The following is a 25450-nucleotide window of genomic DNA, read 5'->3' on the forward strand; positions in this document are numbered from 1 at the left end:
ATCGTTAGAGGATTTTATTTTTTTAAGTAAAAGATTGACGAGCGCAGATCTAGTGACAATTCAGTGGACAAATTGAAATTGGGAGCAGGGAAACCATTTAGGAAGCTGCAAAAATAATCCAGACCACGTCTCTGAAAGTATAGAACTGCGGAAGTCATAGTGGATTTAGCAAGGAGAGAACCTCAAAAGACATTTCTGATTTTAAAATCAACAGAACTTGATGCTTCTATGCTGAGATGGTAGGAAAGAACAGGGACTCAAAGTTGGCCATCAATTTGCATTATATAAATCATTACAGAAGGGAGGGATGGAGGAATGGGCTGTCTGTTGCTTTTGTTTTCCTTTGACAGTAGGGCGTAGCTGTTAAGAACGTGATGGGTTTGGTTTATTTTTTTTCTAATTATCATTTCAATAGTCATAAACCATACATTTGACTTCTGGGGGGTTATATCATTCCATGAGTTTTAACACATGTATACATTCCTGTAACCACCTTCACCACAATCAGGATACAGACAGTTCCACCACCCCCAACAATCTCCTGTATTTTCTCTCTGTAGTCAAACGTTCCCCCTGACTCCTAACCCTTGGTAACTAGTGACCTGTTCACCATCCCTGTGATTTTGCCTTTTCCAAAATGTCACGTAAAATAACCATATGTTATGTAACCTTTTGAGGTTGGCTTCTTTCAGCATAATGCCTTTAAGGTTCACCCCAGTCACGTGCATCAAGAGTTTGTTTTTATTGTGGTGCAGTAGGGTATGGGATGGATGTACCACAGGTAGTTTGGCCGTTCACTTTTGAAGGACATTTGAATTGTTTTCACTTCTGGGGAATTGTGAATAGAGCTGTCATACATATTTATTTTTCCTCTCAGCTGAGATGTAGTTTTTCTCATTATTTTAAAAAGTTGAGGGCTTCCCTGGTGGCGCAGTGGTTGAGAGTCCGCCTGCAGATGCGGAGGACGCGGGTTCGTGCCCCGGTCCGGGAAGATCCCACATGCCGCGGAGCGGCTGGGCCCCTGAGCCATGGCCGCTGAGCCTGCGCGTCCGGAGCCTGTGCTCCGCAACGGGAGAGGCCACAACAGTGAGAGGCCCGCGTACCGCAAAAAAAAAAAAAAAAAAAAAAAAAAAAAGTTGAGGTAAAATATGCATATAATAAAATTTTACCATTTTTAATAAAGTAAAATTTCACTAAGTGTACAGTTCAGTGACATTAAGTTATAAACATTTTTGCACAGGTCTTTATGTGAACATAAGTTTTCATTTATCTAGGGTAAATAAACAGGAGTGAAATCACTGGGTCATTTGAGTAAGTGTATCTTCAAATTTATAAGAAACTGCTGAAATGTTTTCCACAGTGGCTGTACCATTTTGCGTTCCCACCATCAATGCATGAGAGTTCCAGTTGCTCCATGTTCTTGCCAGCAGTTGGTACTGACAGTTTTTTCCCCATTCTAACAGGTGTGTAGTGATATCTCATTCTGGTTTTAATTTGCATTTCTCTAATTGCCAGTGATGTTGGGCATCTATTCATGGTCTTACTTTTGCCATCCAAACATCTTCTTTGTGAAGTATCTGTTCAAACTTTTTGCTCACTTTAAGATTGCATTTTAAAATTTAAAATTCGTGTTCCTTCTGTTGATTTTTCAGAGACGTTATATATTTTGTCTACTCGTCTTTCATTGGCTATATGGTTTCCAAATATTTTTTCCCAGGTAGTAGCTTTACTTTTCATGTATCTTGCGTAGCAGAAGTTTTAAATTTTGATCAAGGACGATTTCTCAATTTTTCTTATATGGCTTGGGTTTTTGGTGTCATAGCTAAGAATGCTACCTAACACAAGGCCTCAAAGATTCTCTCCTCTGTTTTTCTAAATTTATAATTTTACATTTAGACTCATGATCCACTTAGAATTAATTTTTGTATAAGGTGTGAGGTTTGAGGTTTTTTTTTCTTTTTCCACATACATACATCTGTTTCTTCCAACATCAGTTGTTGAAAAGACTATCTTTTCTCCAGTGAATTACCTTTGTACTTTTTCAAAAATGAATTGGAAAAACATGAACTGACTATGTCTATTTCTGGATTATATTCTCTCCTACTGATCAGTGTCTGTATCCCCCTGCCAATACAAAACTGTCTCAAATGTTGTAGTATTGTAATAAGTCTTGAAATTAGTAGTGAGTCTTCCAACTTTATTCTATTTTTCAAAATTGCTTTTGCTATTTAAGTCTTTTGCCTTTTTATATAAATTTTAGAATCACCTGTCTGTAAAAAAAAATCCTGCTGGGATTTTGATTGGAATTGTATTACATTTATAGATCAATTTGTGGAGAATTGACATATTGACAATATTTAGTATTCCAATTCATCAACATGGTATGTCTCTTTACTTACAGTTTCTATGATTTCTTTGATCAGAATTTTGGGGTTATCACATATATATGCTATACATGTTTTACTAGATTTACAACTGAGTATTTTTGAGTAATTGTAAAATGGGATTAAAATTTTTGGATTCCAATTGTTCATTAATAGTTTATAGAAATACAACTGATTTTTGTACGTTGACCTTGAATCCTATGATCATACCAAACTCACTTATTCTAAGAGGGTTTTTGTTGTTGTTAATTTCTTGGGATTTTCTTTGATCATATCATCTGTGAATATGCACAGCTTTATTTCTTACCTTCTGATCTGGATGTCTTTTATTTCTACTTCTTGCTTTATTTCAGTATTTAGCACTTCTAGTATGGTGTTGAACAGGAGTGGTAAAACATCTTCACCTTGTTCCCATTCTTAGGGGGAAAATATTCAGTCTGTTACCAGACTAAATATATCCTTTATCAGGTTGATGAAGTTCCATTCTATTACTAATTTGTTGTCGTTGTTGTTTTATCATGAATAAATACTGAATTCTATCAAATATTCCTGCATCAATTATATAATCATGTAGGTTTCTTCTGTAGACCTTTGTTATGCTAAATTACATTGATTGTTGTTTGACTCTTAAACAGGCTTATATTCTTGGGATAAACCCATTTGGTTGCAATATAGAATTCTTATTATGCATTGCTGAATTTGATTTGTGAATATTTTGTTGAGAATTTTGCAGTTATATTCCTGAGAGATATTGGTCTGTAATTTTCTTATGTGTACTGTCTTTTTTTGGTTTTGGTATTAGAGTAATGATGGACTCATATAACCAGTTGGGAAGTATTTTTGGAAAAGATGCTCTTCTGTTTTTTGGAAAAGATTGTTTAGAATTAGTTTCATTTCATCTGTAAATGTTTGGTAGAATTTGTTATTGAAACAATCTGACTGGAAGAGATTTTTGTCTGTTTGCTTGTTTGTTTTTTTTCAGGGAAGAGAGATTTTTAATCATGAATTCAACTTCTAAAAGTAAATAAGATTACTCAGTTTATTTCTACCTTCTTGGGTAAATTTTGATAGTTTGTTGCTTTTAAGAAATTGGTCCACTACTTCTAAGTTTTTGAATTTATGTGCATACAGTCGTTCATAATTTTCCTTATTATCATTTAAATAGCTGTGGGGTCTGTAGTGACATCTCTTCCATTCTTGATGTTGGTAATTTGTGTCTTTTTTCTGATTTTTTTTTTTTTTTAAATCAGTCTGGCCAGTGGTTTATCAATTTTACTGATCTTTTCAAAGAACGTGCTTTTTGTTTCATTGATTTTTTTCTATTACTTTTGTTTTTATTAATTATTGCATTTATTTCTTCTGCTTGATTTGGGATTATTTGCTCTTACTTTTGTTGTTTCTTAAATTGGAGGCTTCAATTATTGATTTGAGGCCTTTCTTTCCAAAAAGCATTTCATGCTGTAAATTTCCATCTAAAGCACTGCTTTAGCTGTATCCTACACATTTTGATGTGCTGCACTTTATTTTTATTCGATTCAAAATATTTTCTAATTGCCCTTGGGACACAGTTACAATAACTTTTAATGTCTTTGCCTGATGATCCCAACATTATCAGTTGTTGTATCAGTTCTGGGTTGGTTTTGATTGACTTTTCTCCTCATTATGGATCATATTTTCCTACTTCTTTACATACCTGGTAATTTCTGATAGGATACCAGACATTTTGAATTTTATTTTTTTGTTTTCTCGCGGTACGCGGGCCTCTCACTGTTGTGGCCTCTCCCGCTGCGGAGCCCAGGCTCCAGACGCGCAGGCTCAGCGGCCATGACTCACGGGCGCAGCCGCTCCGCGGCATGTGGGATCTTCCCGGACCGGGGCACGAACCGGTGTCCCCCGCATCGGCAGGCGGACTCTCAACCACTACGCCACCAGGGAAACCCGACATTTTGAATTTTACCTTGTTGGGTGCTGGATATTTTTGTATTCCTATAAACATTCTTGCACTTTGTTCTGAAACAGGTATAACTTAATTGGAAACAGTTTATCCTTTATGGGTCTTACGTTTAATCTTTGTTGGGTGGGAACAGATCAGCATTTAGTTAGGGCTACTTGTTCCCCCATTCTTGAGGAAAGACTCTTCTGAGTAGTCCACTTGATGCCCTGTGAATTATGAGGTTTTCCACTCTGGCTAACAGGAATCCCCCATTATTTCTGCTGGATTGTGAGCTCTAGGAATTGTTCCTTCTAATCCTTTTGAGTGGTTCTCTCCCCCAGGTTTTGGGTAATTTCTTCATATGCCTGTAAGATCAGTTCTCAGCTGAATAATCCTTCTCTAGAGTATGCTCTCCACATAGCTCTCTCCTCTAGTACCTTAACTACCTTCACCTTCCTGGACTTCCACCTCTGTGCCCTCAACTCAGGGAGTCTGCCAGGCTCTGCCTCAGTTCCCCCTTCCTCCATCAGTGGCCTGGTATAGTTCTGCAGAGATTAAGCTGGGGTGATCATAGGGCTTATCATTATTCTCTGGGTGATGATAACATACAGGTTATTGCCCTGTAGGTGTTTGAAGAAGTGTTGGAAGAGGTCATTTGTGTACAGGAGAACAAGGATCTGCTAGGTTAGCTCACCAGTAGGGGATCTGCAGCTTCAGAGCATGATGACAGCACATGAGTGGATGAAAACTGTGCAGCACATTCCAAGAACCTCAGTGAAACCGGGAGGGTAATATCATTGTCATCATCTTTACCACTACTACCTTATAGAGCTCTTTCTCTGAGATGCAGATGAGAGCTTCCTATGCGTTATTGCATTTAAGCCTGGTGGTGGCCATGAAGAAGCTTCTCTCAGATCCCCAACCTAGGGAAGCGTAATTGAATAACCGTCTCACCTCCTGCCCTCTGGTCCACTGTGTGTGCTGCACTTCCCACAGACTTTTCCCAACCAGTGACCCAGTGCAGCAGGAACACTGATACAGGCCCGTTGCTATGAGACACAAATGACTTTGGCTCCAGGGCTTTTCATTGACCTTGCTGAAACTTCCTTAGAACTGTACCATCATCTAAGACTTTCCCTACTCCAGGTCCCTTCTTTCCCTTTTGCCCCCCACAGTGTCAGTCAGACCTGCCTTCTAGTCTGACAGCTCTTTTGGTCTCCTTTAGCCCCTCAGTTTCCCTCACATGTCGTTTCCCCAGTCAGTCACTGGTACCATCTTGGCCTCTGCTTCTCAGGGGATCCGAACTAGCACATTCCTTAAATAACTCTAGGAGGCAAGGATACTCTTGGTTATAGACTAAATTGTGTGCCCCTAAAATTCCTATACTGAAGTCCTAATCCCCAATTTGACTGTATTTGAAGATATGGCCCTTTCAGGAGGTAATTAAGGTAAAATGAGGTCATAAGGGTGGGGCCCTAGTCTTATAGGGCTGGTGTCCTTATACGAAGAGGAAGAGAAAGCAGAGATCCTCCTCTCACCGCATGTAGAGGAAAGACCATGTGAGGATACAGTGGGAAGGTGGCCATCTGCAAGTCAGAAAGAGAGTGTCACCAGAAACCACCCCTGCTGGCACCTTGATCTTGGACTTCTGGCCTCCAAAACTGTGAGAAAACAAATGTCTTTTGTTTCAGCCACCCAGTATGTGGTATTACCCTAAGCAGCCTAATGTACTATCGTTGCATCCAGTCTACAGATGTGGAAACTAAAGATTGGGGAGGGAGGAAGTAACCTCCCTGAGGTCACACAAGTCATCATTGGCTGACCCAGTATTAGATCCCAGGGCAGTGTGACTATGAATGCAGCCTGTCATAACCAAGCTGTCCTGTCACTCCCTGGGCCTGGGAGGATGGGAGATGGCTTCCTTGTGGGTGGAGACTCCAAGCAAGGATGAATTATTGAGGAAGGCTTGGGAAGAGGTGGAAGGGAATTTGGAGACTTCTAACTCTGGCTGTGAAAGATATGGGACTTGAGGGAGGAGCAGCCTTTACTTACAAGTGAAGCCATTTCTCTAGGTTAAGATGGGAGGAGCATTTGGAGGGAAAGGAAGGAGTATGGATACCCAGGTGATTTTTCTTCCTTAGCTCTTCCTCATGGGAGAGTCATAGTCTTTGAATGGAAAAAAAAAATATTTTGCAATTAAGAACATTTCCAGACCGGGAGGTTGAGGTTAGCAGATGTAAGCTATTATATACGGAATGGATAAACATCAAGGTCCTACTGTATAGCACAGAGAAGTATATTCAGTATCCTTTGATAAACCATAATGGAAAAGAATATTAAAAAAAATACGTATATGTATAACTGAATCACATTGCTGTATAGCAGAAATTAATGCAACACTGTAAATCAATTAGACTTCAATTTTAAAAAAAAGAAAAAAATGAACATTCCTAGAGATAAGAATTTGGTTCTATCCACGTACACCATTAGCAGTCAACATGTGAGGCCAAGGACAGCCCGACGGAAGTCAGTTACCACGTGTGGCTGCGCACATCAAATTGTAGCAAGGAGCTCGCGAAGGACAGGGGAGTGTGAGCCCACAGAGGGAAGTGTGGGAAAAACCCTCGTAGGGAAATTCTAAAACTGCTTAGCGAGAGAGCCGGTGTTGAGGAAATTCCAGCTGTTGGTGACTAGACATAATATCTGAGCAATTACTGACTTTGACTTTTCATCACAATGTTTTGGTGCTTGTAGACAAAGCTAAGATGTGGCGATTGTAAATAATGTAGTATATGTTGTCATTTCTTGCCGAGTTGCCTTAAGCTCAACGTTAGCAAAATTCACCTGAAGTAGAGTTTTCAGTACTTATTTGCTTTTGTGTTACAGAGATGGATTATTTTGCTTGTAAGATGATTTGATTTAAAAAATTAGCTTGTTTCATGGGAAAAAATTATGTGTTAGATATTGTTTTATGTCCATATGTCTCAGAATCTTTTAGGCAGATAGAAATGTGATCCTTCAGCATCAGTTTTCCACTCCTGTAATAAAAACTACACCAGTTCATCCATCAGTGATAGAGGTAGTTTAGGAAGAAATTACATTCCTTTGACTAAAGGAGTCCAAATGTTGTTTTATTTAAATATCTAACTTCCTGGAAAACTTGATGTGGGTGGTGTGCGTGTGTGTGCGCGCGCACGTATGTTGCTGTTGTTAGTAAACAGGAAGGCTTTGAAACAACACACTTCAAGGATTTAAATCCAGGTTTTCTTGTACTTTCTTTCTGAGTGGGTTTTATTTTGTTAATTTTTTCCCTCTTCTTTAAAGAGTCCTAAATTAATTACCCCACTGTTTTTTTTATAACGGTATTCTGAAGTGGTACCCCACAGAAATAATGTTATGACAATGGAATTTCAGTTTTTTGGTTGACCGCTTGGAGAGAGGTTTTATTTGGACAGTAATGCAGGACATTGGCTTTTTTTTTTTTTTTTTTTTTAACACAGAGTATAGCTTTTCTTTCTTTCCTTTTTTTTTTTTTTAAAGAAATTACTTGTGGGAAAATAGTTCAGAGTATCTTCTTAATGATTTAACTCTTGAATTTTTGTTTATTTCCCACCCCATCCTTCAACTCTTTGTAACTAAAAACGAGCTTCAATTCCTCATCTTGGTTACAGTGGTTTAGATGTTTGTTGGTATATGACTTTGTTTAGTAAAGTTTGTGTGATTCCTCTTCTTTATTTTTCCCCCAGTGATCTCAGTTTGCTAAACATTGCATACTTTTAAAAAAATGTAGTAGATTATTATTTGGCCTCTCTAAAGTGTGTAGTCATTGCTGTTTTTTACTTCAGTCCCTCAGAGTATTTTATGAAATCAGTCCAACCCCCAAAGTTGTTTATTCTTGGCTTTGACTCTGGGTGGAGGTGTGCTGTGATTCTCATGAACTTTGATGTTTTCTGTCTTATGTAGGCTAGGACCTGAGAGTTTTCAGCAGTTTCCCTGCAACCAGGGAAAACTGTGTATTCAATGAGGCCCTTGCCATAGGCTACTTAGTCCTCAGTTCTCTTTGATGTACACAGCTCTGCAAATGGGTCTTGGCCAAGAATTAAGGCTGTTCATGGCAAGGGAGGGGTAGAAAACATAGGAACATAGGTGACTGACTCTAGGGAAGATCTTAAATAATATCATCTAGTCCCAAGATATCAAATATGTGGCATGAATACCACTACTCTTCCCTCCCACTTCCATAACAGACATCAATAATCGATCATGGCTCTCTTTCTGTTGAGTCATCCATGGCCACGTGGTCTTTCAACATGGTATCCCAGGACTTCTGCTAAAATGCCAGTGGAGTTGGCATATGAGATGGAATCTCTATCAGCAGATCATAATATACCTTTATAAACACCTGGCAACACGGGGAAGTTCCAAGCAAGGCTGAAGAGCATTGGAGTTTAAGGACAAAGGCTCGAGAGTGACATGATGTGAGCCAGAGCACTTGCTGGCTGTGTGATTTGGGGCAAAGTTCTTCATCCTCATGAGCCTGTTGCCTTGCCAATAGTGTGGATGATAATAGAGGCTACATCATAGAGCTTTTGGTAAGGTTGAACCAAAATAGTTCCCATGAAGCATTTAGCACTGGGTTGGCAGCAGTGCTCAATAAATGTGAACTGTCATTACCATTACCATTCTTAGGGACTGTGACTTGTTTATGACTACAAAGCTAGTTAGGACTGGGCAGGGTTTCTCAACTTCAGCATTACTGATACTTAAATGGCCAGATACTTATTTGTTATAGCGGCTATCCTGTGCATTGCAGGATAATGTTCAGCATCCCTGACCTTTACCCACTAGATGCCAGTAACCCCGCCCCCCCAAATTGTGACAAATGTCTCTAGACATTGACAGATGTCCCTTGGGGGCAAAATTGTCCTGGTTAAGAACCACTGGACTAGACGTAAGTTCACCTGTAGACTTTGTGTGTGTGTGTGTGTATGTGTTTATATTTTGTCCAGCTTTGTTGACATGATTGACATACAACATTGTGTAAGTTTAAGGTATACAATGTGGTTATTTTATGTATGCATGTATTGCAAAATGATTACCATATAAAGATTAGCTAACGCATTTATCGCTTCACATAGTTACAATTTGTGTGTGTGTGTGTGTGGTGACATCTTTCAAAATCTACTCTCCTCGCTACTTTAAAATATACAATACTGTATTGTTAACTGTAGTCACCCTGCTGTGTATTACCTCCCTAGAACTTACTCATCTTATAACTGGAAGTTTGTACACTTTGAACTTCACATAGTTACAATTTGTGTGTGTGTGTGTGGTGACATCTTTCAGAATCTACTCTCCTCGCTACTTTAAAATATACAATACTGTATTGTTAACTGTAGTCACCCTGCTGTGTATTACCTCCCTAGAACTTACTCATCTTATAACTGGAAGTTTGTACACTTTGACCACCATCACCCATTTCTCCCACCCCTGGAAACCACCCATCTGTTCTCTGTTTCTATGAGTTTGGTTTTCGTTTCGATCCCACATATAAGTGAGATGATAGTGTTTATCTTTCTTTGTTTGACTTCGTTCACTTAGCATAATGCCCTCAAGATTCATCCATGTTGTCACTAATAGCAGGATTTCTTTCCTTTTTTAGGTTGAATAATATTCCACTGTGTGTGTCTGCCTGTGTGTCTGTGTGTGTGTATACTGTATTTTCTTTACTCATTCCTCTGTTGATGGACACTAAAGTTGTTTCTATGTCTTGGCTATTGTAAATAATGCTGCAATGAACATATGGGTGCAGATATCTCTCAGAGATAGTGATTCTGTTTCTTTTGGATGTATACCCAGAAGTGGAATTGCTAGATTTTATAGGAGTTCTTTTAATTTTTTGCGGAAACTCCATACTGTTTTCCATAGGGGCTATAGTTGTTTTTTTTTTTTTGATGTTAATATATTTGTGCCTGAATCCGTTGTCAGCGGTGCTAATTCTGTTGGTTTTGACACTAAGCTCGAGGGACTCTTTTTTTTTAATTTTTACCAGTGGCTTTGACATCTCTGGCTTTGTATCAGGCTACAACTTTTTCTATTTATCAACCTGGGCGCAGTTTTGAATAACAGATTAATTAGCTCCAAGTTTTAATTATGTTTTTTGCAATAGAATTTAAAGTAGTGTCAAGGAAAATGTTGACAAGGTGCTCTTCAGTGATAACAGCTATATTCTAAATTATATAATGATAATCGTACGGGTATAGTTAATTTGAGTACCTACTACGTGTTAGGTGCTAGGCTATGAACTTAATGTTCCTCCTGTCATTTCATTGTTACAATGCACAAGGCAAGCATTATTATTGCCATTTTACAGATGATGGAACAGAGGCACAGACTACCTTACTCAAGGTCCCGAAGCTCCTAGGTGGCAGAATACGTCACCCATGCTAGGCTTTTTGTCTACAGTACACACAAAGACACACATGCTAGAGAAAGATCTGGAAGGATATATACCCAGGTGTTTACCTTGATTATTTATAGATGATAGGATTATGGGTGTTTGTTACTTTATACTTCATGTTTTCCAAATTTTCTGCTTTGAGCATTCATTATTTCTTTTAATAAGAAGAAAACAAAGTTATAATTATGCAGTCCTGTGACTTCTATAAAACAAGCGATTATGTTTACAGCAGTTTAGCTCCTATTTATTTGATCCTGGTTATGACTGATTGAAGAGCAGCAGGAATTACATTTGAATTTTTCATGTTGGATACCAGAATAGCAACATACAGCCCCTTAATATAACACATAGCTGTTTAGAAGTGGAGGCTTTACATATTTGTAAGCTGCTCTTCCCGTTTCAGGTTGTTCTGTAAATAATCATATGGAATTTAAAATAAACATATTACATGTTATAGATCCAAAAGAATGTTGTCCTTCAAGATTTCCAACCCTAGGAAATTACATGCTGGTTCAAAGATGCTACCAGTGAAACCTCTTCGCTTGAATTTCACTTTTGATTATCGCCTTTAAAGCTACTTTCTGAACCAGACAAGAAAACCAGGCTTCATTATTTCAGCAAAAAGCCAGGAATTACCTGCTTGATTGCCCCCCAAGGCATGGTCTGAATTTCTGTTAGGTCATTTTCAAAAATCAAACACAGCCACATGGATAAAATTTACCGTAAGAGGCAATGTTTTAACCAATGTCTTGTTTTCTCATGGAAATTCCAAAAAGGGAAATCCAAATGGGGTTTGATGAACGGAATCATTGTTGGAATAAGTGCAGATCCTCACGGTGACTACTTTCACGTGCGCTGCATTCATCTGAAGCATAAATTCAGGTGTGTGTGTTCATTTGCATGATTTTATAGTTCTCCATCATGGGTTTCAGTCCTGAATAGGATACTTGCCTGGCTTTATTCGCGATGGCATACGTTTCCAATTTTAAATAACTCTGAAAGATTCCCGTGTGTCTGCTCTTACAATTGAGAGGTCTTGGTGATTCTGGGATCTGGGGGAAACTAAGTCTAAAAGAACACATGTAAACATGTATGTCGAGCTAGGAGACCTAAAGGTCACCAGAGGCCCAGGGTTTTACTTTGTCTGTTAGGTCTGACATGTAGGATTGGGCACTGGTGGAATCCCAGGTGGGTGGAGATCCCAAGGGTGGGTGGCTCCCCCTCAAGGGACTCCCTCCCAGCTCTCTCCGGGGCGTCTGTGAGCTCTGGGTCAGCACACCTACATTCTTGTCTTTGGAGTTCCTGTAAAGGGAAAATTCATTTCTATCTGAATCTCTCATTTCTGAGTTGGGTGTCATTATCTCTATTTTACAGTGGAGGAAGGAAAGGCCTAAAGAGCTGGGGTCTTCCGATGACAGGGTGATCTTGTCACTTGATCATTGATTCGTTTGGTCATTCATTCATTCAAATATTTAAGTGCCCACTCGATGCCACTGAGGAATTTGTAGTGTGCAAAACAGATCTCTGTCTTCATGGAGCTTATTTCTAAGGAGGGAGACAGATAGTACGTGAGTAAATAAATCAAGAAACAAGTCAGAATTGTACATGATAATTTTGGGAGAAGGGAGAGGGTTCTCTCTGGAAGAGGTCAGGGAAGGTTTCTCTGAGGAGGTGACATTTCAACTGAGACCCAAAGGCTAGAAAGATCTAGCCGTGCAAAGAGCTTGAGGAAGGAGATCATGCCAGGCACGTTGAAGGCTCCAGCTCCTACCGCATCATAAAAGGCGTGGAATAATTGACCCATCAATACATAAAATGGGCATAAAGTAATACTATCTTAAATAAAGCAATCCGGACATAGGTGAATTTCAGAGGACATGAGACAGGATGGAGATCTCAACTATATTTTCTTTCGTGATAAACCAGAGAAGTTAGTTTTAACATGGACACTTCCCTAAGAGCTGTTTTAATTTTTAAAAATATATCATTGTGCTCCTCATGAGATAGAACTGTGCGAGAAGCCAGGGTCTTCCACTTTAAGATTCTCTTTGCCCTAGAAAAATCTGGCTTTATTGGATACTGGAGCAGAGCATTTTTGAGAGTGTGTGTGTGTGTGTGTGTGTGTGTGTGTGTGTGTGTGTGTGTTTGCTTGCTCTGCTCACATGATTTCTTTTCCCCAGAAGGAGACCAAACTGTTTATAGGGAGCAGAGTAACAAACAAACAACTGGGTAATATACTTCCAAACATTCAGAGACACGTGACCTTTCAGCCAGCACAGAGATCCAGTGGGCACACAGGCCAGCCATGCTTGATTCTTACGGAGCACACACGTTTCTGCTTCCTTGGGGATGACAATATAAATTGTACAGACCATTATCATCTCTTCTCCAGAACTCTAACTTCTGAATACTGACCCAGAAAATGCACAGTGTGTTCCCCTGGAGCGTAAGATTCATGCTTCCCTGGCACCTGCTGGAGGGATGAAAGATCTCATTGGCCTCTTCTACCTTCTGCTGTTCTGTGTCCTAAGACAAGCATCCAGAGGAGGCTATTTTCTGTTGCCTGGAGGAGAGACTGGCTGTGCTGTGCCAATTGGAGTCTTGTAGGTACGCCAGAATCGCAATCTTCCCTCCGCCATTTCTCCCCCGGGCCCCGAACTCTTTCCAGTGGAATGCTACAGCTTACTTGGAACTAACGGATGAGTTCTCGCTCTCTCATTCTCTCTCTCTCTCTCTCTCTCTCCCCACCCCAAAACAAAAATGTTGGTGTCATTTGGTTTTTTGACTCTTTTTAGGACATGTATCCTTCTTCTAAGCTAAGCTGGGACCCCAGATACATATATAGAGTGGCCCGATCTTTCCACTGTTGGTAAATCAACCTTCAGGTTCCTTTGTGGTAGGTTCTTAATGACCATCTTACCATTATTATTCGTTGATTTCTCTATTCTTACCCCCTGCTTCAAAACCTACAGTTTTATTTGGCGTTTTCTTATGGTTTAAATAATAACTCTAACAGAAGACATCCTCTTTGCTGACTTGGTCAGTTTATATTGGTAGCTACCACTTTTAGTTTCTTCTAAAAAAATGTTCAATTGAAAAATTACACATCATTCATGGAGAAAGTCACTGGAATGTAAGCTCCACGAGGGCAAGGATTTTCAGCGTTTGTTTACTCCTCTTCCCCAATGTCTCATGTAGTGCCTGGTACACAGTATAGCAAGCAGTGAATATCTGTTGTGTGACTGAATGAAATTGACATCGGGCTTATGTGTGTGAGGGAGGGGCCCTGGCAGATGCCCACTTCTGCTTCTCATAAGAAGGTTCCTCCAAAGTCAGAATGAATCCTTAGAGCCACGTTAGATGTAAAACTATCAGGATGCCAAGGTTAGCCAAAGTCTGGGAAATGAATACTTGTTTTTCCAAACTGTTCAATGAATCTAGTAATCATTCAGACATAGTGACCATTAAAACCACAAGCTGGGCTACATGAGTTCAGGAGCCTTGGAGACAGTGGATGAATTAGTACTGGGAAGGAGGACTTAGTGACAGGCACTGGCCCCTCCACATAATAAAATGGTTCATTCCGTAGCTTCCTACACACGAGATGCAAATGCCCCTGGACTTCCCAGAAGGTGAATTTTAATTAGAACATCCAGATGAAGCTTCTGCCTAATTTAAATCCCATGCACCATCTTATGAGACGTGGTAACCTGGAGTTCTGATTCTATTTGTTGTCGCTTCCTTTACTACGTTTTGTTTATAGACTGAGAGCTAGGAGGCTGACCACACATCTGACATTGTTTATGGAGTCGTGGACTCTACTAATGAAAGTCCGCTTAATCACGATGGGACGAGGTTTGCTGCCAACAGCTTTGTCAGAAACTAGAAGGAGGTCGGTGGTGACTTAGCATGGCCGTGAAGCCTACCTGGAGCTCTCTTTGAGTTACAAACAGCCTCCTCTTGAGCCCCCTCTGTTTTGAAAAGAAAATGATTTGGTTACTCAGTTACCCAGAGAAAGAAGACTGATGTCTGCTTTTCCTTGTGGGGGAAGTTCTCAGATAAATAGCGGTGGCAAGGAGAGGAATGTTGGTGACCCAGAGGGAGTCCTGCCTTCTGCCCTGAGGGTACCTGGAGTAGCGATTCTCATCCCAGGGCGGGCAGTTTTGCCTCCCAGGGGACATTGGGCCAAGTCTGGGGACATTTTTGGCTGTCTTGACTGGGGAGTGATGGGTTCCACTGGCATCTAGTAGGCAGAGGCCCGGGATACTGCTAAACTTCCTACAATGCATAGGACAGTTCCCTGCCCCAAAAGTCAATCGCGCCCAGGTTGAGAAACCCCGCTCATTTTCATGAGAATGTCCCTGCCTGGGGAGGCGATTCTTCTGTAGTTGCTTTCCTGTTCTGACTTGAAAAAATGATCGCCATTTTTTAGTGAATTGAAGGCAGACCTGATTTCAGCCGTGGGTGGGTTAGGCAGCCTAAGCGGAATGATTTGAAAGACACTGAGAAAATCCGGACTTCAAATGTTCCTCCACGTGAGAGCTCCAAGACCTAGAATTCCTTCAGTTGAAACCTGGAGAGGCCCCCCACAGGAAGTCAGGATTCCTGGGTCTTGAAGCGAGCTCTGCTAACTTCCAAACGCTTTTACTACACTGTGCTCAGCCCAGGGCTAAGTGCTGTGCACCTATTCTTTTTTTTCTTTTTAACATCTTTATTGGAGTATAATTGCCTTACAACGTTGTGTTAGTTGCTGCTTTATAACAAAGTGAATCAGCTATACGTATACATATATCCCCATATCTCCTCCCTCTTGCGTCTCCCTCCCACCCTCCCTATCCCACCCCCCTAGGTGGACACAAAGCACCGAGCTGATCTCCCTGTGCTATGCGGCTGCTTCCCACTAGCCATCTGTTTTACATTTGATAGTGTATATATGTCCATGCCACTCTCTCACTTCATCCCAGCTTACCCTTCCCCCTCCCCGTGTCCTCAAGTCCATTCTCTATGTCTGCGTCTTTATTCCTGTCCTGCCCCTAGGTCCTAGAGTCTGTCATACAAAGTGAAGCACGTGTTCTCTTGTTCCACCCTCAGCAACCCTTTAAGATGTGTGCCATTCCTACTGCTAAGGAGTGCATGTCGGTTACCCCGGAACCTGCGCAAAGTGACACGCTGGTAGGCGTGGTGCTGGGATTTTACAACCAGCTATGACTGATGCCCAGGTCTTTGCCAGGAAGCAAGACCTTACCTTCCTGAGCTCTGAGGCATCTCAGCTGACCATTCTATGACTGTTTTCACCTGTGGAAATTAAATTCCATGACTTTTAGGAATCTTTTTAAGGCTATATGTCCTAATTTGTTCCTTTGTTTTATATCTTGCCCTCTTTAAATATTCCCTTTTAAAATGGAAACAGTCCCAGGATAGGTAACCATTGGAAATCCCCATGGAGGGAGTCGAAACCTCCCTGCATATCATTAATCAGGTGGTGAGCTTCTAAAAAAGCCAGTTTCCGCAGTCCCTCAGCAACACTCTGCTTTAGCAGGTTTGAAGTGGGCTCCAGGAACCCTTGTATTAACCTCCCCCTCCCTCAATCCTTGTATTAATCACCCCCAGGTGATTCTGATGCATGAGGTCTAAAGATCACAGTGAAGAGGAGTATTTTAGCCCCTTTTGGGGAATTAGCTTAATCAGCTGGTTTCCTTTAAGATAAGGACGCTGGCCACAGTGGAAGTTCAGTGTTATAAGTGAATTGTGGTCCCCGAATGCCTTAGGCTGGCAGGGCTGGCTGTGACTCCTGTCTTCAGACTCATGCCAGGTCAAGGGTTCCCAAACATAGCTGCTTAGAGTCACCTGGGAAGCTCTTAAAACTCCCCATGCCAAAATCGTACTCTAGGTCAATTAAATCCCAATGTCTGGGCCTGGGAACTGGCCTCAGTACTTTTTTTTCTCTTTTTTTCTTTTTTAAGCTCTCCAGATAATTTCCATGCACAGCAGTTTGAGAACCACTGTTGTGGGTGTTACAGATTCCACACCTTTGCTGCTGCTGAATTTTTACCTGTAAGGCAATTCCGCTCTCCCGGCTCCATATATAGAAATCTCAACTATCTAGTGAGACAGACACATGGGTAACTCACTCTTTTCTCTGTTGTCTTTCCAGATGCCCCCTGCTCACTCCTCTGCTTTTTAAGCTAGGTTTTTTGTTTGTTTGTTTGTTTTTTGCGGTACGCGGGCCTCTCACTGTTGTGGCCTCTCCCGTTGCGGAGCACAGGTTCCGGACGCGCAGGCTCAGCGGCCATGGCTCACAGGCCCAGCCGCTCCGCGGCATGTGGGATCTTCCCGGACCGGGGCACGACCCTGTGTCCCCTGCATCGGCAGGCGGACTCTAAACCACTGTGCCGCCAGGGAAGCCCTAAGCTACTTTTACGGTATTTATCTTACCACCTTGTTTGTATTTACTACGTGTCTTCCACGAGCTAGATGGCATCTTCCTTAAGGGAAGAGGCTCTAATGTATGTGGCTCTGGGCTGATGGGAGCAGAAAGAGTAGGAGAGGGTGGGTGCAGAAGAGACAAGACACCCTCAGTTGAACTTTCTGCCCTGGCTTTCTTCATGACAGCAGAGGGAGAGTAATAACAATGGTTATAGGAGGTCACCGTGGCACTAGACTCCTTGAATAAAATATCCTAGTAAAACGTTTGAACTCAGTTTTCTGGGGAGGAACAAAGAATCCTTCTAAATATAGCACCTTCTAAATAATGACGTTTGACTATATGATATTATGAATTGCGACTTTTGCTGACAAATGGAGGAACAATTCAGAAAGCAAACCAGCTTTCCTCACCAGGTTTGGAGTGACTAGTTAATGCTTGGGAAGGAATTTAAGAATACGTAAAAGCACTCTCCAAGCTTCCCTTCGTCTCTGTTGGTTGTTTCCACCCTGCTCACTTAAGAAACAAACCCTGGACTTCCCTGCTGGCGCAGTGGTTAAGAATCCGTCTGCCACTGCCGGGGACACGGGTTCAAGCCCTGGTCCGGGAAGATCCCACATGCCGCGGAGCAACTAAGCCCACATGCCGCAACTAGTGAGCCTGTGCTCTAGAGCCCGTGAGCCATAACTACTGAGCCCACACACCACAACTACTGAAGCCTGCGTGCCTAGAGCCCATGCTCTGCAACAAGAGAAGCCACAGCAATGAGAAGTCCGCGCACCGCAACCAAGAGTAGCCCCTGCTCGCCACAACTAGTGAAAGCCCACACACAGCAATGAAAACCCAATGCAGCCAAAAATAAATAAATAAAATAAAATTTAAAAAGTACTTTCCTTTAAAAAAAGGAAAGAAACAAATCCTATCATCCTGAACCGACATGGTGGCTCAGTTTTCCCAAAGATGGGAGTCACATAGGAGCTGCCTGTGGCCTTGATGTTCCCTGAGGCTGTACTTTGATTGGCTCACCTAGAATTTTAAAACTGATGACTATTTGGGGAAAGATCTGGATTTTTTTTTGCCTCTCTTGAAAATTCAAAAGCTCTTTCTGTCCTGAGCTTGCTTTTTGGGGGACAGCAATCGGGCTCTGCCCCTTTCAGTTGAGACCTGTGTGCTCAAAGTGCCACAGTCCCCAAGCCTCCCTAATGACACATAACCCACTTGAATAATTTAAGTTGCCTGGTTGAGTTCTCTAGGTTGTGGTATTAGCATCACCTGTTAAAATGTAAAACACTAATTGCTGGGCCCCACCCATCTTCTGTAAGGAAGAGTTGTCACTTCCCCTTATATTTATATGTGTAGATGTATATATATCTACACACATATATATGTGAATATATATACACACACATGTATGTGTGTAAATGTGTGTATATATGTCAGTATGGACTCATGCATATTTATATACATGAGTTATAACCCAACACTATTGTTATTTCTTTGGGTTATAATCCAATACTATTATTTCTTTTCTTGCTCACGATGTCTCAACTTTGGGCATTGGGGAGCTCTTTCAGACTGGCTCCTGTGCCTTTTCAATGAGTCTCTTTTCCCCCACCCCATCTGGGTTTTTTTAAGCACTTCTTATAGCATTTTCTGGCACAAGATGCTCCAGGTTTATCTTGTTTTTTCCCTCCCCACCCCTAGCATTAACTAGTTCTGCAAATATTTCTGATTTGTTTTATCGGAGAATGGTATTTAGAAACCAAGATCTGAGTACCAGGTGTGCTCATTGCTACTGGGGTATCACTACTTCTAGCCTTTCTCAATGGACAGACCTGGGAAATATATGTATGTATACTAACTCAGGCATACAAACTTACGGATTTATTTCTGTATTTATCTGTAAATATATGTTTATATTTTTATAATAATAAATTTATATTTTTATATAAATATATCCTCCATTATTATTACTCTCCCTCTGCTGTCATGAAGAAAACCAGGGCAGAAAGTTCAACTGGGGGGTGTCTTGTCTCTTCTGCACCCACCCTCTCCTACTCTTTCTGCTCCCATCAGCCCAGAGCCACATACATTAGAGCCCCTGTCCATATAGAAACCTTCAACTCCAATCCATTACCATAGGATTCATACTAACCTTGCAGATATCAGATTTTAAATCTTTTTAAGGCTTTTTAATTTTAACAGTGGCTCATGAACATCCTTGGTGGTGGGGGAAGAGTAAACTTCGCTTGATAGCTATTTTATAGATACTACTAACAAACAAACAAATCCCAAGTTTAGCATAACAGAAATGTCAGCATATCCCCCATGTTTAGTATCCTGCAGTCCCTTCAAAAAATCTTCTCTAATTTGGAACTCACAGCCGCCCTGTTCCTGAAGGTGGGTAGACCTGCCTCATTTCCCTTCTCATACAAACACAGTTTATCTCCAGCCCTACAGAACAATGCCTGTTGTAACACTGAGCTGGTACTTGTGGATTCTAAATATAAGCCAAGACACTTCTCAGAGATTATAATCAGAACTTCGCTTTACATGTGAAATCTTATTTTGAATTCAGGTACAATTACTCAGAGACTGAATTATACTGCCTTAGGATAGTATAAAAACAATAGTTTTAGTTATTTTGGGGGGAAGGGGGTTACAAAAGTAACGTTGTTTTCTTAGGAAGGTGAGGTGACTACAGTCTTTGAGAACGTCACAGATACAGATTAACCATCAGCTGTGAGGTTTGCCTATGGTTCCTTCATGTTTATTCATGAAGCAACCATACTTGGATGAGGTCTCCCTTCCTCTTATTATACTTGATGTAAATCTAGTGGTGTTTGGATGTATTTTTAAAAACTGTAGAGAACTGGAAAGAGAATCCAACCAGGATGGCTCACGGGCCATTCGGGGTGTGGCCCCCTCAGTGGTTTGGAAGACATTCTGGGTTTTGAACAGCAGCACTTATAAATAGGGAGGTGTCATCCTTTGCATAAAAAAAAGAAAACAAAACCAAGAAAGCAAAGCCCTTCTACTAACAAGGTTTAGTCACAGCATGTGTTCAGCCTTCCCAAAACCTGTCTTGGCATTTGTTTCTGGCCTGGTGGGGAATATGTTCCATCTTTCTCCGAGCACTCATAAAACAATACAAAGGTAAACAATTGGAGGGCAATTAACAGTCTCTTTGGGGGTAACAGAAGAAGTCACCCTGCTATTCATGTCAAAGGAATTAATCATGGTTTACATAGGTGATTTAGTGGCTTAACTTTGCAAGTGGTTGAAACACAAGAACCCAACAAAGGTTATAAAAGACACCAGCTTGGAGAACCAGGTATGGAGGACAGCTTACAGGACTATCTGTCAGGTAGTTGAAGGCATTAAAGGTTATTGAGATGGTGCCTGTTGCATAAGAGGCCACGCGCACTTCAGATCTGTATGTCTCAAATTTGAGTGTGTGTGAGACACAGCTTGGAAGTTTTGTTAAAATGCAGATGTTGGTTCAGTAGGTCTAGGGAGTGGGCTGTGATTCTGCCTTTTAAACACCCTGTCAGGGGTGGTGCCTATGCTTCAGGCCAGCACATCTCATGTTGCATAGCAAGGCTGTAGATCGTTCTCGTACCTGCGGCAGGTAGTATCGAGCTGCGCATACTCCCTTTAAGTACCTCCAAATTATGAACATGGTACACTCTGAATGTTCAGGGGTTTAGGGACCAGAATAGCTTGTTGGAGTGGAGGTACTTGGCCAAATACTTTATGGTGCATTGTGCATATCAACAACCTCTTTCACAGGCACCAATTTAGAAAAACATAAAACCATGTGCAGGCCATGTTTATGTACATTTATAGAGCTGTGCCCTTAAAAGAAAACAGGACATGCAATCCCTGTAACTAAGGCCCCCCCTCCCCCGCCCCCCGTGGTTAAAACCTCAGAAAGTGCATTATTGTCTCTAGTTTTAATGCTGAGCCTCTGAACAAGTTTTGGCGTTGGGGAAAACCCTTTGAGAGCTGGGATCTTTTACCATTCCCTGACTAGCTTTTCAAGCCTCTCAGTTATCAAATGTGGTTCGTCTCAGAGTCCTTGATAATATTGTATACAGTTGTCCCTCAGTATACGAGGGGATTGGTTCCAGGACCTCCCTCGGATACCAAAATATGCGGATGCTCAAGTCCCTTAGAGTACATCCTGCGTATCTGCTGGTTCTGCATCTGCGGATTCAACCCACCAAATAGCCTAAAGAGTGGGTTGAATCCATGGATGCAGAACCAGTGGTTACCGAGCGCTGACCATACTTTACAACAGGGGAGCCTCTGTTGTTTTCTGGTGTGGGCATATCGTCACATCACAACACAGAGGACACACTTCTCTTGCCACTTACTGTGAAACACGTGATTTTCATTAGCCATTTTTCTCTTCTAGGAAGGAGACTTAGGAATAGCTTTCATTTAGAGAATTCTGACCACTTTTACTAACCTCTCCCTTCCCCCCACTCTCCTCTTCTCCTCCCCTTCTCTCCTGCTAACCCTTTCCTCCTTTCTTCACTGTCTTTATCCACACCTGGATGTCTGCCACACCTGGGGGAGAGGAGAGGGTGAGTAGGGGGTGGACCTTGATCGTTACCCTCTGTGGCCTCAGCCTCTCTCCTGTCTATAAAGGGATATGTGGGTTGGCTGTTTCTGAGAAACTAGGCAGGCCGAATAATTCCCGAGGAGGGGTGGCACATCACTTTGGTGAAGCGGAGAGTGTGAGATGGAAATACACAATGGTGCTGAGTCAGGACACCTGAATTCTAATCCTTGTCTAGCCACTAATTATTTGGCCTTGGAGGACAATTTAACATCCCTGGGCCTCAGCTTGCTAATCTGTAATTTGATATACATACTTGGTTTTGCCTGTTTCTCAGTGTGTAGGAGTCTTGCCACTGGGATGGCATTAGATAACATTGAATGACATATTGAGAACTAGACTCCCTTTGCAATCATTTTCTATCCTTCTGGTTGTTCAAACAACAACAACAAAAACAACACAGAGAAAACAATTTTCTGTTGACATACACGTCATTAACACTTTTCAGGACTTGCCCCTCTTTTTAAAAAAGTTTTTCATTTTAGTTTTTCAGCCACTCTTTCTTTCTAACAAAGAGAAATCAGTAACTTTGTTTTTACTGTGATTGTTTTTAATTTATGGAAGGTGATATGATTTCCCATTTAATGTAGTAACAGAAAAATAAAAGTGGGTGCTTTACAGGAAAATATTTAGTACAATTACCATAAAAACTGTACCGCAATGAGTGTAGTATATTAATTTTTCAAGAACTATTATGTTACGTAGATATGGTGAAAATTAGGAAGATGGTAACTGTAGTTAAAGAAACACTGAATTAAGCGATTTTAAAGTTTCTGTTTAAACTTATAAGAGATTCAGGTATCTCATTAAGTGGCAAATGTCCACTCCACTTTCTGTCCCCCCAAGATGTGCATATGTTCATTGACACAGTATTTGCAGAACAAAGTTGGTGTTACATATAATTAATAGTATGTGACAGGGCACTCAAATGTTCTGATACCTTTGGGGCAATTTTAGCTGCAGTTAACTATAGTTTGCTAATTTTGAATTTACAGTTTTTTCCTATTACTTAAACTATAACGAAATGGGGACAAGCACCTTTGCCTTGGTGTAATTAAAAATGAAATTATGTCAGGAGCATGTGTTTAAAAAAGGGACTTCTATTTGTTTTACCACCAAAAGGTGGCGTCCTACCCCCATGCCCTTTATTGAAAAACCCTTCTTGCTTTAATTTAACAAAAAGAAACTTCCAGTTGATTACTGATAAAGAAATGAAAATGTGCTCCCTATGAATGTAACATGACAGTGTTGAAAATGAACTATATGTTAAACTGTAGTTAAGTTTCCCTCTAATGTAAACCAAGTGGACATGGAATTCTTTAATAAGGCGGCACATTAGACAGTATTATATACAAAATTGGGTACAATATATCATGGGATTTACAACCAGGATTTCCTTTTGTCTGCAAAACTTGTTGCCAATCTGATTTTGGTCCCCCCCCCGCTTTCAAGTGAATATAGAATTTAAGGCAGTTAAAATGCAGAATAAGATCAGTGGCAATCTAAAGATCTTTTTAGTATGGCAATACTAATAATTTTTTTAAAACTCACTGTTCGATCTGAAGAGCCAGATCAAAGCATGAATTGTTCTTTACAGACCATGCATAAATTTGTCACGTTGAAATAAATTGCTATTCCCCTGAGTTATAATTCTGCAACCCGACATATACCATAACATGTTATATCTGGCTTAAACATTGTAGAAATGAAAAACAACAACCCCCTGGCACCCCATAGACTGGCTACTTTGTAGATTTCAATTTAATTCCATGTGAATTCAGCATATGGAATTGCCAGCGATGTTAAAGGGTTGTTGGGAGTATTAACTGAGTTGCCATAAAGCTTCTACATCATTGTCTAGTTCATGGTAAGCATTCAATAAATATTAGATGTTATTACTGACAGCTGTAGCCAGTGAGCTTCTCAGGGGCAGGAATTTTCTTTCTTTCTGCATCCCTCAGTGCCTACTGTATGGTCTAGAACATAGTAGGTGTGTCATGTCTTAATTAACCTCTTGAATCAAAGACAACACAACCCTAGCCTCTAGGAAGCTAGGAGGTGCTACAGGAAGTAAAATGCATTTTCTTTATGTGGATCCTAGTCTCAATGATCTGATGGACGCTTTTGCCTGGATAGCCTGGAATCTTACACAGCGTGCATTTACATGAATTCTACTATGTTGTAATTACCTTAGCGCAGTCTCCCTGTCTCTGGCTTTATTCAGTAGCATGAGTGAATTTTTTTTTTACTTGCAAAACAGAATTTTAAAGTGGTCATCTTATGCTACTATTGAACTTGAGATTTAGAATTCTTCTGTAAATGAACGTTTAAAAATATTTGTATAAAGACATGATCCAGAAGAATTTATAATAACTTTTTCAGGATATTGATTATCTACAACTGCTCTGGTCTCAAGACCACGGGGACAGTACTAGTGTCCCCCTCCCATCGCCACCCCCTTCCGTTGTTGTCTCCTTCTCTCCAAGTACTTCGTAGGAATCCACAGGAGTGGCTTTCAATATATTCTCATAAAGAGTTGCCCTGGTACACCACCTAGACAGTAACTGGAAATGCTGGGAGGTTGAGGTGATGGGTCTGAAAAAAAATTATTTCTGTTAACAACTACAAGCCCTAGAGCCCTATATCTTTCTAAGTCACACCTTGGAAACAGAAAGCCTTCTTCCTCCTCTATTTGTGTTGATAATAGTGAAAGAAATGCGTGTGTCTCTTGTTTTATACATGTATATGTATATTCCAAAACATTTCATTCAGGCTCCTAATTCACTCTTTCAAATTTCTAAATTCCACCGAACTTCAAAGCAGCAAAAAGAAAAAAAAAAAGTCACCTTTTCAAAGAATTGGACAAAGCTTTTTGCATGTGACTGATCTCTGGGAGAGCAGGTAATTTGTGTTAAACAACTGATTGACATGCTAGCCCCCTGGGCGTTTTCCTAAGAGAAACCATGGCAAGAACACAGCTCCCGACGCAGCCACTTTCGCCTAAAGTGGATCTAACTACACATTCCTGCAGTGACTCTGACAAGGAAGTGGGGGGAAGCGTCCCACATTACACTCTCCTGATTCAGAAATACAGGGGGGAAAAAAAAACCCTCACTGGCGGGTTTCTATTTCTTGCAAACAGGGGTTTGTCCTTCTGTTGAACTTTCACCTCCCGAACTCGCCTTCTTTCATTGGACAAAGTGCAGAAAGAAAGAGGAGAGACCGAGGGAGGACGGGAGAGAAGGAGAAAGGGGGTTGAAAACACCACCCTACCTCCCCCTCCTTCAACTGTCACTGATGGCAAAACACTTTCACTTTTAACTGGAGGAAACTCACATGCTTGTCTTTCCTCTCCCCTTCCTTCTGTATTTTTAGCTCAGAAACCAAGCAAATAGCCATCGCATTCCCATCTTCGTCCTTAGTTGTTAACACTCTCCCTCTCCTTTCTTTCCGGTGTCTGAATGGGCGCCCCTTTCCCCATCTTCTGAGGAATCCCCCTCCCCCATGCCCCTCATTTTCCAGGTCTTTCTTGCCTGATCCCTCTTCTGCCAGGGACTGCTCTGGCGTTGCCTTCCTCTCTCTGGTCTGCGGGACTCTGCCTCCTTCTCCTCGTCCCCATCTA

At 41.1% G+C, this 25450-nt stretch overlaps 1 protein-coding gene across 8 annotated transcripts in view; it reads left to right on the top strand.

The window, feature by feature from the left end:
* Positions 1 to 25450, top strand: part of FOXP1 (forkhead box P1) — a 695723-nt gene that overhangs the window by 75061 nt on the left and 595212 nt on the right. The window contains exon 1 of one of the 8 annotated variants that reach the window (XM_024747014.1): positions 13276 to 13384. The exons of the other annotated variants lie outside the window; for them this stretch is intronic. The gene's annotated coding sequence lies outside the window, so the exon portion shown is untranslated. Of the gene's footprint in view, positions 1 to 13275; positions 13385 to 25450 lie in introns of those variants that run through there. 8 annotated transcript variants of the gene reach the window in all.

This window comes from Neophocaena asiaeorientalis, unplaced genomic scaffold (genome assembly GCF_003031525.2).
Source record: "Neophocaena asiaeorientalis asiaeorientalis breed wild unplaced genomic scaffold, Neophocaena_asiaeorientalis_V1.1 scaffold130, whole genome shotgun sequence".
In the NCBI taxonomy this organism is placed as follows: domain Eukaryota; kingdom Metazoa; phylum Chordata; class Mammalia; order Artiodactyla; family Phocoenidae; genus Neophocaena; species Neophocaena asiaeorientalis.